This window comes from Mycteria americana, chromosome 1 (genome assembly GCF_035582795.1).
Source record: "Mycteria americana isolate JAX WOST 10 ecotype Jacksonville Zoo and Gardens chromosome 1, USCA_MyAme_1.0, whole genome shotgun sequence".
In the NCBI taxonomy this organism is placed as follows: Eukaryota; Metazoa; Chordata; class Aves; order Ciconiiformes; family Ciconiidae; genus Mycteria; species Mycteria americana.
Genome location: NC_134365.1, coordinates 38,199,646 through 38,216,671, shown reverse-complemented (window position 1 = coordinate 38,216,671; position 17,026 = coordinate 38,199,646). Strand labels below are relative to the sequence as shown.

Here is a 17,026-nt window from a genome sequence, read left to right as displayed (position 1 = left end):
CTCAGAGGCCTGGGAGCTCTGTCATCTAATTCTCTGTAAGCACCCTTGCCTTGCCAGGGTAAGCAGTAGAGCTACTATATGAGAAAATATAATCTTAAGGAAATATTCTATAATAAAGTGTACAGAAAACAGACATTCTCCTCTTTTAATTCTCTTCCTAATTGCTAACAGTATGTAAAAATACTCGGGGCAGTAAAATTAACTAGGACCTTCTGTTTCAAGTATAGAAACCACAACTGTGGAAGCTCAGCGTGCTTGTGGATACCACTAAAATGTGAGCCCTAATGCGCTGTAGCTGCAATCTGATTCCCAGCATCTGTCCTCAAACTAGTGAATTGGTGGGGGAAGGGGCCTTCTGGTCAGGGAATCACGTCCACATTGCCATTTCCTAGACAAAGAACAAGAAATTGTCCTGTCATACTGTGTACGAGATGACATTTTGCTCTGTTTAATAAATCTGATTGTGATAGATAGTAGAAACTCCCTAGAAACTGTCCCTGCAAGTTTAGGACTTTCTAGTGAATAATCTTGACAGCAGCCCATGAAGACAAGCATCCCAGAAAGACAGCGCTCTTTGACAGGACAACAGATCGGACAACTTGTTGCTGAAATGCTTGTCTAATCCATCCAGTCCACCCTTAGCTGGAAAAATCTGAAAAAATTAGCCTTGAAGTGCAGTGCCCTACACCTGCTGAGCCAGCCCTGCCAGCTGAAACGCTGGGGGCTGCAGGAGAGCAGCCCCGCTTGCGTGCTCGTGCCTGCCCACTTGCTCCCCAGCTTGCAAGCCCGGCAGGCACCGGAGGGGCTGCCAGCTGCTAATGCAAGGTAATTCATTTTTTTTTTTACCCGTACTTCTGCCAGCGCTGCACAAGATTAACATTTCTCACATTTTCAGTAGGATGTGACCACCTTCGAAAATTTTGCCCTGAATCAGCCCTTCTTTTAGCTAACTCTCACTAGCTCCTTTCACATTTGGCCCATGTCCCATTCACCAGCTTAAGGCTTCCCGATTCCCACCTTTGCTGTCATGCAAAGGTGGGAATGTCCCACCTTTGCTGTCACCAGTGCAGGGATAAAACAAGTTGGACAGTTTAAAGAAGAGACAGGAGTTCAGGGACTGGAAAAAAATAGAAGTGAGAAATAGGCAAATTGGCCAAAGTAAAAAACAAACAAAAAAGGTAATATTTTGAAATAAGAGTCAGATTTTTCTACCCAGAATTCCTGAAAATCCCAGAAAAAATGACCAGACAGATTTCTGGGTGAAAAAAGAGCACATGTTGAGGAAAGTTGAGATGTATGTTTCTAATTTGGAAGGAAGATTTAGAGAAAAAATATACTGAAAAATTTAAAAGGATAATTACGGGAAAAGTACACTACATGAAAAGGCAGCTAAAGAAAGCATATGTGTCAGGGCTGAGAAGATACTGGAGAAGTAGAAAAGAGAAAAGGAAAAAAAGAATATATGGTGCTTCATTTTTTCTTTCAAAACTGTGGAATGATGTGCACAGCATCTTGAATCCTCTATTTAGCAGATTTAAAGTCAGCCTCCTGGCTTCCCATACGGAGGCAAAAGGAAGGGAGGGAGTGGATGCCTTACATCAGTGAGAAGTCCAGCAGAGCTGCAGACCGCACGGGGCCGAAGCCTTGTGAGAGGTTTCCTGCTTCTGTGCGGCTCTTGGTCTCCTCTACCTACATTTTACCACTTAGATGTAGTGACAGCACTTCGGTGGAAAAAAGAGATCACCAGAGGAAAAATAAGCAACATTTGCACTTAGATGCAGCAGGAGAACCGTCCCACCCTGAGGGAAAGAAGCTATTTATGCCTCCGCCTGCTGCCACGTCTGGTCCTGCCATGGGTGAAGAGGTCAGAGCCAGGGCCCTGGGCTGATGCAGGGCAAGTTGACATGACTTATTCTTATCTGTTTCATTAACAAAAAAACACCGATGTTATAAAAAATAGAACACAAACAGGACATATTTCTGACTCAAAGACCAGTACTTGTAAGCTGGGAAATGCCTCCCTCATGAGTGACTGCCTTGAGCTTAACATGTCCCCCCCAACCCTGCAACGCAGGGACCAAGACTGCCCTTACTCCTCTAGCCTCCAGCACAGTCACACACAGGCCAGTATTCAGGTCACAAAGGAAACTGTAAATCTGGCATTTGATATACTTTTGTCTGTTTGTTAGAGATAGCCTTTTATACATAACATGCATAATACAACCTACAATTTATAGGACCTGGACCTACACTACCAAATAATTCAGCTCCCCAGCTCAGTCCCAGGGTCTGGTGCTGCAATAGTCTTATTTTACATGTTAGTTCATTTGTGGGCCCTCTTTTACAGCAAATCAGCGCATATCCTTCAAAACAACCCCCAGAGGTGCTTCCAGGGGTAGTCAACGCCAGAAATCACGCCATCTCAGCAGCACGGACCCCTCAGCCTTCCTCTGCTCTTCGCCATCCTCTTATGCTACCACCCCAGCCAGCATCGTCCCCTCAGCCTCCCCTCACATTTTCCAGGCAATTTGAACCAATAAAACATGCACGCCGTATCTTGAATCCACAGGTACGGGGGTGTAGGACACAGCCTGCTCTAGGAGGGGACAGCTCTGAGAAACGTGGACCTGAGCTACTCTGCAGTTCCTGGCCTGAGGCCAGGGGTCACTCCCTGGGATGGAAGCCTTTGGCTGCAGAGAGAAATAGTCATGGCTGGCTCAGCAGCTGTGCTGCATCTACTCATTATTTTTTCAGTCTTAACTTGAAAAGCAAAATATTTAATTAATTTAATTTTACAGTCATTGCTTCTGTTTACATTGTTTATAATGTTAAGCTCGTTTTCTAAAATCAGAAAAAAACACTATTCTTAGAAAATAAAATTCTTTTCTTATTTTACGAAGCTTGGGTGATTACTCTGCACTGTGATTTGAAAAGGCATGATCCAAAATATTAATGCTGTTATCATTCGGATGGAAAGAAACGGTGGAAGAACATGTAGAAAGAGGTTTTACACTGCAGAGCTTTTAATATGAAATTTTGCCAATTGTGGGACATAGCAAATTGTACAGAGATGCTACAGAAGCAATGTCTCTGGTATTTTCCCACCGCAGCAATGTCCAAACTCTGATGCCATGGCCGTAGATTGATTTTTTAAGGGTTTAAAGAGGTGTAAACTCTGAGCTTCTGGCAACCAAACTAGTTGGAAAGTAAGCAAGATTTTTATAAAAGCGCTCGTAATTGTTATCCAATCCCTTTTCTTCAGACATGGCCACAGACTCGCGGCACAGAAGCACTATTTACATACCGCTGTTTGAGAAGGCAGGCGGGTTTAAGTTAGACGTACGCACAGGGGCGTTCCACCAGAGCAGTCCCTATTTCAGCACTGCCTCTCCAGCATGACTTGCGCTTTATGGAACCTTGGTTAAAAAGCACAGAAAATGGTACATCTGAAGGAGAAGCTGGGGGGAAGGGAAGCAGAGGAGGCGAAGCAGATGTGTCTAGCTCAGGCTGGTTTGCGAGCTATGACTCCAGCATTCGGTACCAAGCATATGCTACATTTTCTACTTGAAAGCCGACTGCCACTTCAAATGAAAATGGTTTTGTATGTGCTGCCCCATAAAATTACAGAGACACAGAGGTCCACGCTAACTAGCTGTTTACCTCTATGTTCTACCACAGCACATAAGTTATAATCGGAGGAAGGAAACTCCTAGGAGATCTGAAGGCTTTAATTGTTTCAGCGCGCAGATGGTTTGCATTACAGCAAATCGACACAGCTCAAGGTCAATCCATAGTTCAGCAATAGCTGCTTCGGCAAGTGAATTTAGTTTGTTTACGCCTCTTCTGGGGAAGGTTTAATGGCTTTTTTACTTATTTTACAGATATTTCTAGGCTTAAGAAACACCGCAACAGGTGAAACTGAAGGAGCGTAGGTTGCCACAGCCATTTCCTTCATGTCTGGTACTAAGCAATTTTTAGAGCAGCTAAATATAGCTGTTTTCCTACAACATTTGAACGCTTTGTTTCAACGTGTTCTCTTTTCTGTCGCTGACATAAAAACACTCTCTTACAGACTCATGAAGACATCTCCCGCAACTCTGATTTGCTTTGCTATGTTGCGGTTTGGCACCCAACCGCTGCACCGAGAGACTGAGGTCTGACGCAGGGAGTTGCTCTCGCCCTTAGCTGTCGGTCCGAGCTGCCCCTCTCCCAGAGGTTCCTGGTGCCCCCGCACAGGCGGCTCAGCTGTTCGTGAAGCAGCTGCTGAACTGCCTCAATTTAGGGCTTAGATGGTTAGGATAAACTGGAACCAATTTTGATTTCTTTTTAATTTTTTTTTTTTTTAATAGCACCAGGCTGAAATCTGCCACAATACAGCAGCTGCTGCCTCAGCTGAGCCATCCCTCCAGGCGAAATGGAGCTCCCCAAGAGGAAAAGAGGCTGGGCACCAGGGCAGGGGGGGACCACTGCAGCGATACCGAGGTAAGATGTCACTGGTCAGAGGCTGGAAAGCTCCATGTAGGAGAGGAACACAAAGTACTCTGGGACACAGAGCACCAGCCTGCATGAGCCACAAGCACCTTCTTTTGTGCCATACACCAACTGGATCCCAGAGCTGTCCGGCTAGCTGCCATTACAAAGGCAATCTCACCAACTGTTAAAAAACTGCATCTGGCAAAAACAGTGCGTGACTTTTGTTTTAAAAGGGATGGTCTTTGTTCCTCACACCTTGTCTTCGAGTTCTGCTGATCAGTGCTTATTCCTGTCAGTCATACGCTGTCTCCATCATTTACCCCCTACCTCTTGTCCCGCAGGGACAGTACCAGACCCCCACATAACCGTGGGGCAGCACCGTGTCTTCCTGCCTGCACTCGGTGTCTGGAGTGCCAGACCTGGAGAGAAACCACAGCAGTGCATTGCCGAAGAGAGGTTATGTTTGTGTGACTCAACAGATGTACAGATGTGTCCGTATGTCCATATGGGCAGGTAATTTAACACTGCGGGTGTGCCTCCCCTCCCCTGACATGCGACCAGACTAGCGGAGTCACAGGATAATTGAAAGACGGGTTGTACCTCAAGGTCAGAAAGTAATCAGTGAACTTGCAGTCTACTTGCAGACCTCAAAATATGTCAGAAACGTCACTGGATGTAACATCACAGCAGAACAATGCTAAAAAGCTCACGCTCTTTGCTGTATGCATTAGGGCATCCACCTTCATTTCATTTGGGTCTGAAAGTCTTTTTAAAAGCTATCTGTTTCAAAGAGCTGGTTTTAAATTAACTTAGGAAAACTCTGCAAAACTTTTTAAAAGAGGCTTGTGGCAGGGCTGTGAGGATTTGAAACAGAGAGGCACACCAATGCTGTGAGCCGTACCTAAGAATTTCACATCCACGTCCTGGAAGCAATCTCCTGCCATAACCCCCCCACGCTGCACTCAGTGGTCCTCCATGTGGCCTTAACATCTGCTTTGGCGTCTGCTCTTTCAAAAGGGTCTGCCTCTATGTGCTTTGCTGCTTTCAAAGGCCTGCCTGCTATTGCTCAGGCCGGCTGGCAGCGTTCACCACCGCTCTGCAGTCGGGCAGATACCCTTACAAGGAAACGCAGTGATTCACCCCCCTCCTTGGTGGGAGTCCGGCAAGCACATCCACCGCTGTAAATCTGTAATCCAGCTTTACTGTGTCCATTTAAAATAACTTTGGGAGGCAAAAGGCAGCCTGAGCTTTAGGTCTAATTCTTTGCATAGATAATAAGCTGAGGTGCATTTACAGGTCAGTGTGTAAAGTTTGTCTAGCTCCTAACTTGGACAAGAGGCTGCAGGCATCTGGGGCAGAAGGTGTGCGGCTGCCAAAACAAAGCAGGCGGCTGGAAGCAGAGCAAACTGCCTCCAGCAGCCCTGCCAACAGATTCTGCAGGTCAGCTATTAAAATGATTTGCACATCAGCATATTTCAAATTTCAAATGTGGCCTTTTCCAAAAGACCACAGCAAGAGCGTTTGTAAAGAAGGGGCTGTTCTTGGAGGAAAGCAATTTCCTAAAGAATCCATTTCCTTACTCAAACACCAGAAAGGTAGAAGGTTTTCCTAAAACTGGCACTGAGGGCATATCTGTGACACAGAGATAATTACTGGAAGTAACCGGTGAAACTGCCAAATGTGACTACAGCAGAACTGCCAGAAATTTTTTCCTTCTTAATTGCAGCCAAAAACCACAGGTGACTTAAAAGAAATGAAAGTGTGGGGAAGAGTGTGGAATGACCAGGAAAGACTGCTCTTACGCACAGTGCTTAGCACAGTCTAGAGGACTTGTCTATGAAATGCTGCCAACCGTTGGACCATGGCCAACTCATCTTAAAATTCGGGTAGCCTGGGGGTGGGTGGGATGGAGGCACGCACACTTCCCTCGCGTCAGAGGCCCCGTGTATGCTAACCCCTCTTTCTGGCTCAGGATGCGGGGCAGTTCCTGTCCCCAGCTCTGGGACACGCTGTGCTGACTCCCCAGCAGGCAATCTCGGTCCAAAGAAGGCTCAAAACTGCAAGTTGAGGACACTTTAAAGAAAAAAGAAGATGGTTAATAGATTTTACAAACTGTTAGTGAAACTGGATCTGTTATGGCAAAACTCTGCTCTCACTGACTCCGCTGGACCCTACATCTCCTTTTTCACTGTCTAACCCAATGCAACGATTCTCAAACCCAAGAGTGGGGCTGCCCTGGGAGGTCCAGACTGCGTGATGGGAGACAAGAATAAAAAATCCAGATAGCTCGTGTCAGCCCCTCTTGTCCTTTGTCTGTTTCTCTCTTCCTCTTTCTCTGCCAGTGAAGGTCCCTCCTCTCTCCAGCCCCACCACGGGGGATGTGCGCACGGGACGAGCTTCCCCTGCGTCGGGCGGAAGGACCTGGCAGCACGGGGCTGAAGACCAGCGGCTTGGGGTGTGGGGGCTGATGCGGGCGAAGCTGTGGGAGCTGTGCAGCCCAGCACAGCTTGGGAGGTTCCTGCTGGGAGACGGAGCACAGGATCTCAGAAAGATGGTTCAGCGAAAGGAGAGGACCCCGACCTACCCCCAAAGAGTAATGTTAGGGACACTACTCAGACAGACAGCAGCTGCCTAATTACAACTGGAAATATGGACCCTAGGTATTTCCAAAACACTTATTTCTTCTATTCATTCACTCCAATAAATTGTTCCTGTCTCTAGCTATATCTGTTAATTGTGGGGAAAAGAATATAAAGAACTCAGTAAAACCATAGTTCGCAAATGCAGCTGTCAAGAGATTTTACTCCTTCCACTCTCTCATACTGAGTTACCGCTGAAGTTACCCTATCTGTAATCCTCAATTTTAAGAATTCACCCTTGCTTTCCTTCCCCAGATTATGGTTTCTTCAACAAATTCAGCAATAGTCATAGAAGTTACGGGTGACGCATAAAGAAACAATCAAGTTCTCAGAATGTAACTCTGTGCCACACGGTGCATTTATTCACCCATAATACTTTGCAAGAAAGAGCTCATCCCCAGTGCGACTATGAGCTGCAGATAGGCAAGGAACATTATCCACAATGTCACCATTTCCAAAAACTTATTCTACTTCTGACTGCCCAGACTGAGACATATTTGAGGTAAAATAAAATAGCAGGTTTGCATACCGTGGGCACCTCCCTCCCCCTAGAAGAAGGAAGAAAAGAAAGCTGGGGGTGAAAGACTAAAAATTAAATCAGCACATCTGAAAACCAAGGCCAAATTGACTTGCTGAAGGCCATATCTAATCAGTCATTAGTAGAGCAAGGACTGCAAATCTGGCTTCCTCAGTCCCAGTTTCACGCTCTAATTCCTACCTCCAACAAATTGCTTTATAATAATCATAAGACCTTACTGATTAGTCATATATGCAGATAAGGAAATCTCTTTTCAAGGTTATTGTAAAGGAAAATATTAGTCAGGATGGCAAAAGGAAGGTTGAAGGGAGAGGACAGTGCAAATGGAGAACTCAGAGAGGAGTGTGGACTGAGCAATGTTCCTCTAAACACAAGCTTAGGAGTATTGGGAAATGTAAAAGCGGTGTTCAGCCTTGCTATACACTGGTCTTCCTTCCTCAGAGAATAATGTTGCAGAATTGTCTGATAAGGCTGTTCTGATAGAATAGCTTAGTGAAATCAAGATGACGTAATTTTATCCTGAAGTCAGCTAGGTGAGGTCAGCCCCAGGCAGGATGCATGGTGCTGACCTCATCCTGCTGCCCCATGGTAACTATCTCCACTGCTTTGTTCTCACCTAGGATTGTAAAGCAAAATAATCGATGATGGTATTTATCTTGCTGTAAACAAACACTCTGTCAGAGAAGACAAAGCCTTAAAAGGGCGATTGACCATGGCTACATATACACTTGCAAGCACGGGCAGAGAAAGAGATGGAGAAGCGTAGGATATGGTTTAGGCAAAGCAAATAATTGTATCCAGTTATCCAGCTGACTGCAGCACATCAGTAGGAAAAATACCTGAAATGGGCATCTGCAGCTCTCCATTGGTTCACAAGACTAGTTGTAACGTATGTGTTTGAAGATCTCTTGCGGTCCCATGATGAAAGTTTTCTTCTCAAACGTAAAGGGGAGATGATATTTTCCATCCTTCTCTAGGGATTATTCACATAGGGCAGGCATGCAGAGACCAGCTGGATTTATCTTCTCCAGGCACTGTCCAGCTTCCAAGCAGCATGGCTCCAGGATCGTCTGGGCCAGGATCGTCTGATCCAAAACTCATCCTTAGGAGAGGTCTCTTGATTAAGAACCAGGTCACAAGTCATAAGAAATCTAAAGGTCACAGGGGAAAGGTGATCAAGACACAAAACTAGCTCTGGATCAAAAATCTCATCTGGAATATCACAACCATAATGTAAGGTGTATATCTCGAATGAAGCGATGAAGGGACTTTATCTCATTTTTGAAAGGTTTGTTACACCATTTGTGAAATAAACATTCATGGAAATAAAAAAAACCCCCAACTGATCACCAGCATATTCTTTGTAGAACAAACCGGATCTAAAAAGCTTGTAGGAGTCTACATTTTGTAGCTCTGTCTCTGCGTTCAGAAGAAACAACACAACAGCCTTTTTGTATCCGGGCAGCTTCTTTTGCTTGGCAGTAAAGGATCAGAAGGCCACAGGAACCAGAGGTGCAGGATCCCCACTGGGACCTAAGCTGCAGGAATGGAGACTTACAATAGCTTAAATAAAAAGAGAGAAGGAAACACGACAAAGTGACTATTGCTCGAGATTTCCCACAAGTGCTACAAGAACCCAGCATGTTTTGATCTGGGGAAGCCAGCTACTTCTTTACGCTTTGGGTAGGAACGAGAGGACTACTCCCCAGAAGTTTAACTAGTATGACTTCATTGCCATTGCTTTTAAATGACATATAACTGGTGACAGTTTCCTCCTTCCCAGTAAGTATACTGAAGCATTAACACTACATCACTGAATTTTTACACACATATACACGCTATTTGCAGAGTAAATAGGGAACACGTGAGTTCTTATCCACACTTCCTGTGGAGCAGACCGACGTGAGACAACGCATACAAGAACGAAGCTTCACCATAGAATGAGATCCCTGGGAGAAGGGGAACCACCAGGCAGCACACACGCGGAGCTGGGGAGAAACCCAGCTCATGCAAACAGGCGGGCTCCTCTGCACCGAGGAAGAGTCTGGAGGGCAGCTTCTAGGCAGCATCCCCAGCTAGAGGAAGCCATGAATCAGTAAGGAAAAACGCGACCTCCTGTCATTTGATTCCTGCTCTCTGGGAAACAAGGCTTTACATTCCTGTAAGATAAACAGGACTGCATCAGAACAACATAGAGCTCTGTTCTCTACCTGTTTTCTTAACAGCTGTCTGTGGGGCTGCTGGTTGGCAAGCTACTTGGATCAAAGACTGGGAACAAATATTTTCATATCTTCACCCAGCAATGTTATCATTAAAAATAATCAAAAACCGCTCCCCACCTTCCTTCCCCACCAGGGAAGGTTTTGCATCATGCCCTTCCTGCGCTGAGTCAAAAGGCAGCAGCAATCCCTTCTCTGTACATTTCCAACAGCTGTTAATGCCATAAGTCAACAAAAGAAGCCTGATACTGTTTAAAAAAAAAAAAGAGAGAGAGAGAGATAGCGTGAAGCTCCAAGAATATTTTAGGCAATCTGGACGAGAAAATGGGATGCGAGTTTCACAACAGTTCTGACTTTCTCTTCTGATCAGCTCTCTTTACCATCTTGTTATTTGCTTAGGGCAGGTCTGCGTGGGGTGAATTAAGTAGTCTGCAGTTATGTCACCAGCCCAGCTACCTTCCTGAACATTTAAATGCAAAATACAATCAGCCTCGTGAATAAGTGCTCTAGAAAGTGTGTGATATTAAATATTTCTTTGGACCCTCGTCCTGCTTGGAAACCAGTCACCCCTGTGGTTTAATAAATTAGGACAGACCTGGCGCGGCTGCTGGTAATTCCATTTTGGTCGAGGTGTTTTATGGATATGAAGTAAATAATCAGGCAGCCTGTGAAGGGGGAATGAAAACCGCTGTCACCCTGTTTACCTGCCTGTCCCTAACAGAAAGGTGAAGTTTAGTTGTCCATCTGTCATCTACGGCACATGGACTTTTGAGAAAAGTCAGCATTAGGATTGCACCAGGACAGACGCGCAGGGGCCGGCGTTCACCCCCCACTTACCAGTTGCCCAGCCAGCGCTCATTTTCTTTGCATGTTTTGAGGGTTGAGTAAGGCACTCAAGACGCTATCATAGTTAGTGATTTATCACCCAACAACTGGGCAACTTCCATGTACAACCATAATCTACAACATATAACAGCAAAATACCCCTCTTCAAGCATGCACATTTTGACGAAGGCAGCCAACATCCATTTGCCTACGCACGCCCCATCAAAACCAATCGTCCTAGTGATCGTTGTCCTGATCTGCATGTTGAAAATCTACCCTAAAGATAAGAAAGAAACCATGCTCTGATCTCTTCACAAGCTGCAAACTCTCACAAGCCCAACCCTCAGGAGCCTGGCTTGTTGCCAGCCCCCCCTCCGCTTGCTCAGGCAGAGCCTGGCCACCCCTCACATCGGTGTGCAGCTGTATCATGCTATATAACATACACAACACACAAAACTTAACGATTCAGAGGATCAGTTCTCCTTGAACTTTTTCTCCAACAAGATTAGGCAATGCTATTTGAGTATCGGAGAACCACCTGGAACTCACGGGACGTGCAAGCCTGTATTACTTGTATTAAATTTGTAATGTGATCATCTGTGCTCTGCTGAGCCTGCTGAGCTACTGGGAAGATATTAATAACTTTGAATTAGGAAGAAAACTGCCACAATAAAAAAAAATGCAGTTGATATTTTACATCCTACACCTGGCACAACACTGACAGCAGAAACTGGAAAGGACTGTGGAAAAAATGTGTGTGGTAAGAATAGTCTGTATTAGAAATAAATGGTGGAATAAGAACATATAATGCTTATAATGACAGCTTATAATGACAGCTGACAAAATGGCAGGTTGAAGCTGGCCACATTACTAGGGAAACACATCGTTTTCTAGGGAGACTATAGAAACGTCTTGAATATGAAAACACGTAACTGTGCAAAAATCAAAAGTGCATTTTAAATGTTCCCCTCATCTAATAGCAGTATTTTCCTGTAATTTGAAGCCTTGTCTGCTTCTTCTACGTAACTAGAAAATCAGAGCTGTTTGACTGGAGTTAATCTGGTTGCTAAACAACCTACAATTGATCTTCTCTGGGTTTCAGCAATATGTTCTCTAAGCAGTGAGCTTGCTACCTTTCTGTTTGAAAGGTCAGGCCTGTATAGTACCCAAGTACTTTTAAAAAAAAAAGTTTAAAGATAGATTTACTGATGAAAATGTGTGATTTTTAAATAACGTTTTAAAACCATAGTGGTGTAACAACATGACTCTGAATTCTTCTATGGACTGAAAATTCCCACCAGGTGTCAACAAGCTGAAGTCCACTCTGTTAAAAATATTAGTTCCAGTATTATGTTATTTGGTGGTATGATGATGCAGGTCCATTCAACACATGCTTCATCCAGTCTTTACTGATTGGGCTTTAAGATCCATTTTTCATTTAAAAAAGCTCTTCTTGTCTAAATGCATCTTTTGGATTCATCCTACTTGCAATATTCAACTACTGCCTCAGTCCCCATCAGCCCAAGCGCTTATTCGGTCTGCTCTAGCAAACCCAACAGACTATTTAATGATGCCTACTCCAGAGAATACTAAAGAAGTCCAGATATCTGATATAGTAAATTAAATTTCTTAAAAATGCTGCAGTGAGTTTATAACTCAAAGATCTTAAGTCAGTACTGTGCAAAGCCTGTATTAGTAATACCCCTGTGAAGGAAGGCTGCAGACAGTAGCGGCAGAAGAACTGTTGTGGATACTCTCAAATTATTTTTTGAACGCTTGGGACTAATTTCTAGTCTATATAATCTATCAAGGCTTTTATTTATGCCAAATGGATTTCCCTGAAAGTAGCCTGAGCAATATACACAATTAGAACTGAAATCAGCTCCAGGTTTAGTTTAAAATTTTTCCCAGTCACTGGCAAAAATGAAACTATGCTCTGCCTGCCAAAACAAATGTCATTCAGTTTTCTTCTTTTCCTTTCAACTACTACCAAGCATAATCAGGTTTAGCAGAGATCTGAAATACACAAGCCATTAAAAACCATGCCCATTGTACAGAGGACACGCCACTACCAAGAGTTAGTATGGGAGAGCAGTCAATAGCTCAACAGTAGCTTTCATTATTAATCAAGAGCTGTACACATCTCTATCATGATATTTTGCTCTGTATTGTCCATTTTTTCCCAAAGGGGATATTTTTGAAAAGAGATGTCAAACTACCTCACTTCTGAGTGAGAAGAACTGAAACTACTTTCAGTTCCAGTTACGTTCAGATGGTAACGTCAGTGCCCATCCAGGTCCAGGAGTTTCTATATTTGCACTGTGAGATCCTCTCAGTCTTCTCCACAGCAGGTTCATGCATTTTGAAGCAATCTGGGGGGTTTTATTATCCAAGCCATTTGGGACAGCCTATATCCCTTTCTACACTTTACCAAGTGCCTCAGGTCTTGCACAAACCTCATCTCTGACCACTCTCTGTCTTTGGGAAAATTTGGGTGCAGTGAGACCTCTTTGGGAAGCCGTGCCATCTTGAAGGAGAAAAGATGTATCTGTGGCTCATACAAAAGAAATTTTAACATTTTGATCCATCTGGCATGAAAAAAAACAGGAAAAAATGAAAGTCCACTTAATGGTTTTGATACTTCTTAGACTTTGAGAAGCCCTGGGCAGTATCAGTCAGAAGGTGTTGCTCCTGTAATGGGCAATGTGGTAGCACAGGAGAGGACTGCTGGAAAAGGGCTCTATTCATCCCCCTCTGCTCATTCCTGGAGGAAACTGGCAGCTCTTTCCGCAGCTCTTTCTGCGTGCTCTGCTGCAAGATCACAGAGAACCTATATCCATCATTTCCTCTTTAATCTCTGTAGGAAGCCTTTTCAGGAAGGAAACGTTTAAGGCCACATAATTAGCAAAACACCATCCCCTTTTCACCTGAGCCATATATTTCTGCCATCAGGTACTTGCAGTATGTTTGAAATGGTGAGTTTCATTTACATGTATTTAACCCTGCAGCATTATCTCTCAAAATAGCTACATAATGGAATTTCCTAGACCTTTTTATAATGAAATATATATGTGTGTGTGTATATATATATACAAACACAGAGAAAGGACCTCAAAGTTCAGGCCTTTTGAGCTCCAATGACTTGTTAACAAAGTCAAGCAGCATGTCCATATTCCAGATTCTGAGACTATCTGACCACTCATGGGTGCACCAAAGGGCTCCAGTCACCGGCAGAATTGCACAGGATGGAAATCCCTTGGAAATCTGTTGACTGCATTTGCAAAATGAGCAGTTAAGAGCCTGTAAGAAATTCTTCTTCCCCATAACGGAAATCCTAAGCCCAGATTCTCAAACTGTGGTTCAACAAGACGTTTGTTCAGGGTTATTTGGAGTTTAAGGTGTTCCAGCCACACCACGACACCCAGCCCGTTGTGCTGACAGCACTGTTCACAAGCTGTGTTGCAAACTAAAGAGCTGGTTGGGCTTTGCAAGAGCAGACATTGGAAGCCACGCCATTTCCCTGACCCATATTAAAACACATTGTCCAAAACCAGCAGTACTGGCACCGCTGGGAGTGGAAAGGCAGGGGGGAAGACGCGACGGTGTACGGGCACGAACGAGCATCCAGGACCAAGAACTACAGCTGAGCCACAAGCTCTGCTGCACGCGGGGCACCACAAGGTCATTGCAGCAGGACAAATTGCAGTTTACATCACCCAGATCAAGTCGGAGATACATTCACTTTGCCTGAGCAGTCTAAAATGGTCTTGGGCCTTACAGAGTTAGGTCTCAAAGCATTTGTCTACCATCATACTCAGAGCAATCATCTACCTGTGTGGAGGAAGTTACACAAGTATAAAGGTGCCACGTCCCTTTACAAGAAAAGATCTAAGCTGTACCAGCATAAGAATACCAATATAACAACTTCAAATCAGTGCTTTGCCCACGTAAAATTATTTTGTTTAACAAAAAAACTTACACTTCAAAACAAAATGGTTATCCCAGCAGGAAGAAAATGCACAAAGCCCAGGACTAAGGCTTGTTAGCAAGGTGTTCCTCTCCATAAATACTACAAATTTCCAGCAGTTCTCCTAAATCCCTTCATATTTTCAGCTGACGCTCACTGTATGGGTGGGATATCCCCAAAATACATGTGTGGTCTTTGCAGGTATGCTTTTTACTAGCATAGCTCATGCAAAATTAACTGGTTTTGCATACCGTGTGATTTTCAAAGTGACGAGGTAGATAAAGCAAAAACAGGCATCACTGGAACACTTATCGGTTTGCTTCTCGCTGGGGACTGTTCTGTGCCAAGTATCTGATACCTGCGTTAGCAAATACTGTGGTGCAACTCGAGCAGCTCTGTAAAGCAAAGCAAGTAGTGCTGAGAACCCCAAATCCTCAATATAAACACTTCACAGGTTTTACTAAGACCACCTCTGTTTTGATCCTGTGGACTGAATGCCTGTTAGTGGTCGGAGCGTGTTAGGTAGGCTCCTGGAGCTTCCCCGAGGTTTCAGGAAGCAGCTTAATTTTCATCTGAAAGGGAATTAAGTTTATGATGTGCTCTAAGACTGCTCACTGATATCAACCAAAGCAAGGGAAGTGAGGACAATTGGAAGATTTGCTTCAAAAGCACACTCCCGCGTCTAACTAAAACCCTGCAGACTAGATGCCATCCACAGAATAAGAATGCAAGAATAGTTTTGTAAAGGAAATAGATTCAGCCTTTTTCCTATGCTCTGACTCCTTCATTATCTTATACTAAATACATGCTCGGTTGTATATGTGAGATGGAGGTTCATACTTTAAACAGAAAGGAAAAATCACCTTAAGGCTGAGACTAAGTCCAGAAAATTTTAGCATGGAAGGGAAAAGTAATTTTGAAAAGGCAGCTGAGCTGGGAGTTGTATTTCAGTAACAGTCACCTGTAAATGCCAGCTCTCGTAACAATGTTTCCATTTACACATCTTAAAATGATTTTTAAAAATTCTAACTCCTTTTTTACTTACAAGAAATCTAAGTCCTAGAAAGACAAAGCGGTATGAGCAGGTACGTAGCAGAGCAGGGAGTGAACTCCAACCTTGCAGCCTCCATCGGTAGCTGTGTCAGCGCTGTGCACGCGGGACAGCCGTGCACAAAGAAAATCACTTCACCCAGCGGGAAACTTTCCAGGTTTTGTGCACGAAAATGATTGTTGCTTTAAAATCAACGGATGATGGATGCTGAAAATAGCACTGGAATCCTCATCTTACGTCTGTCAGTTGTCAGACACAGGCTGACCCAGAGAGCTAGCGAGGAAAGTGGAGGTTTGCAACAACTGTCATCCACAGCAACCAGCCAAACTGTGACTTCTTCCAAGAGGAACGAATCACTAGGCAAAAACCAGTACTTCTTTGATGCAATCTCGTTGCACACAAACAAATGCACACGAAATTCTGCTTCCCCGAGTACTGTAAGGCTCAAACAAGAAAGTTTCCTTGCTCAGCATTCATAGCTGCGTTACCCAAGACAGCACTAGCTCTTTCTTAGATCTCTCATGGCCAAGCTGAACATGCCTTTTCGAGTATAAATGGCTTTTAATGGCCTTTTCTTTCTGCTCCTGCGGTATTTTCTTGCCGATAGTCACCCACACCTCCAAAACCTGTGTTGCCATGTCCTTCCCTCTCCCCACCCCTGCTACTCCTTTCTGAGTTATTCCCCTTTGCTCTTCCCGACAGCAAGTCATGAGGAGCACACAAGAGACAAAGCGTCCTCCGTCGCCGTTTGGGTGGCTGGAGCAAGCATCTCCCCTACCAAATAAACGCTGCGCTCGCAGAGGAAATTCAGTGCTGACCTGGAGCACGCGCAGCAAGCTCAGCAAGGGCACCGAGAAATCCTGGTGCCCTCTCAGAAGTTTCTGCTGGTTAGGTGGAAATGTTCAAAGGCTTACCGGCCGATTAAATTTGGGTGGACTTTTGTGGAGGACAAAAGGTAAACGTATTTGAAAATGCAAAGAGGCATGAGCTAATTAGCACAATGCAACCTTTATCACAGCACTAAAGGCTGCAGAAACGAAACCTTTATCACAATACAACCTTTATTTTATTTTTTATTTTATTATAATTATTTGTTTTATTATAATATTTATTTTATAATAATAAAGTTTATTATAATAAATTTATAATAAATGTATTTTATTATAAATTTTATTATAATAAACAACTAAATTTTATTTTATTAAAATTTTATTTACTTTTACTTTTATTTTTATTTTTATTTTTATTTATTTTTAAATTTATTTTAAAATTTTATTTAATTTTTATTTTATTTTATTTTAAATAAAGTTTTAT

General features: G+C 43.7%; 1 protein-coding gene across 1 annotated transcript in view; it reads right to left on the bottom strand.

Annotated features, from left to right (window-relative positions):
• RASSF3 (Ras association domain family member 3) overlaps positions 1-17,026 on the bottom strand; it is a 97,867-nt gene that overhangs the window by 60,407 nt on the left and 20,434 nt on the right. The window lies entirely within an intron of this gene.